Source organism: Lygodium microphyllum, chromosome 22 (assembly GCF_053477565.2).
Source record: "Lygodium microphyllum isolate KBCC chromosome 22, Lygodium_microphyllum_v1.1.10, whole genome shotgun sequence".
In the NCBI taxonomy this organism is placed as follows: Eukaryota; Viridiplantae; Streptophyta; class Polypodiopsida; order Schizaeales; family Lygodiaceae; genus Lygodium; species Lygodium microphyllum.
Window position 1 is genome coordinate 95877610 of NC_141156.1, and position 1718 is coordinate 95879327.

The 1718-nt window shown below is 44.4% G+C and overlaps 1 pseudogene; it reads right to left on the reverse strand.

The window, feature by feature from the left end:
* Nucleotides 1-1186: 1186 nt before the first annotated feature.
* LOC148017420 (prohibitin-1, mitochondrial pseudogene) lies at nt 1187-1718 on the reverse strand (annotated as a pseudogene).

The window sequence follows — 1718 nt, forward strand, 5'->3', positions numbered from 1 at the left end:
TCCGCTTATGATAAGGGAGGTCATCGGCCCGTATTTGGCACCTCTTTCTCTATGGTGTCGTGCATGAATCCGATAGATGGTATGCTATTGATCAAACTGGAGTCCTCATCTCTAGAACTTGTCGTAATTGTTCAGTCTGACTTTTCAGAAACTGGCTTAGCTCTTCCTTTCGGGCCGAGAGCTTGTAACAATTGAGTGCTCATCATCAAAAGCCAAATTTTAGACCGGTGAAGACTACAGCTGGCATCGTGATGCCAGGGCACCTTGTGTTTGATTATGATCTACTAGCTGGAGGGCAGCAGTCTACTGGCGAGGCTGTGAGGTTCGGATCAATGCTTCTTTTCATCACTTGCGACTTGGGACCGCTGGAGTGGGTGGAGGATTGTTCATTGCAGGCTGCTGAAATAGAGCGAAATTGGGGATCTTTGGACTCATAATAGGAGCCACATTTCCTCCTTAATAAAAAGACCTCTGTGCTGCTGCCATCGACCCCGCTATCATTGGCTGTGAATCATCCACGACCCCCAAGGGAATTTGAGCCAAGAAAGCATGTGCATCAATTCTCGAAAAGTTGAAACCGGAGAGCTGCGCCGTCCTGTTCAGTGGATCGGTACCGAGTGGATTATTGAGGGTGTGCTGAGGAGCAGGTTGCAGGTATAAACGCTGATCAAAGAGGGGAAACAATTGGGGGGGGAAAGGTGATGAGTTAGATGAGACGATTGAACATCTGTCTCAAGCTGTTCTCATCGAGAGGCAAAAACAATTGCATAAAGCTCTTGAGTCTTCAATGAAATCCCTTATGCTTCTCCTGCAAGATCCACCCGCAAGAAGCAAAGAGGAAGAGAATGCCTCGAGACAAGGATGAGTTCTTGTGCTCAGATCTGGTTTGATACCAGGGATGCAGAGTTGCGGAAGTGTGGCCTTCTGGAAACCCTGGGACGAGATGGTATGGACTGCGCTGCTTCGTCTGTTAGTGGTGCTGCTTCTTTCGCGTCCTCTTCTTCTACTTAGGAAAATACAGGGTATATCGACGGAAGCTTTTCATATCTTTCTTAACTATTCTTCTCATCGCTCCTTCGATTTCTGAACAGACAGCTTCTTCCATGGCGTAAGTTCTTCCCTCTCTCAGCTATTCGAATCCTCCCCTATTTCTCTCCAAGACTCTGTTTTCTTTGAATTGTGCTCGCTATTTTTTTCTGCTAGCCTCCATCTTTTTCTCCGTGTAATGAAAAGAAGGATTGTTGAATATAGCTTTCCCCAATAAGTTGAGCACTTTTCACCTCCCCTTTTGCTCGAACAATGGCCCTTCTTTTATCTTGTTCCACTTTCTCCACTCTGAATTTAGCTCTCTCAGCTTTCTGAGCAGCCACCTGTTTTGCTTCAATAGCAGTTGTAAACTCTTTACCAAAAGTAAGGTTAATAATTGAAACATCATCAAGTGCAATATTGAAATTTACAGCCCGCTGGGTAAGAATTTTTCTTATCTCTCTGCTAACAGCCTCACGCTGTGTTATGAGCTGGTTGCATTAAATTGTGCTACAGCTGTCTTCAAGGTCTCATAAATTATGGACGGTAAAACTCTTTCATTGTAATTGGTACTCAAGGTCTCTGACATCAAAGATAATCGGTCTATCGACCCAAAGAATCATCAAATGGATTCCTTCGAGATAAACCTTCTCTTTGATTCTATAATTCCCTGCATTTTTCTTAGAGATCAT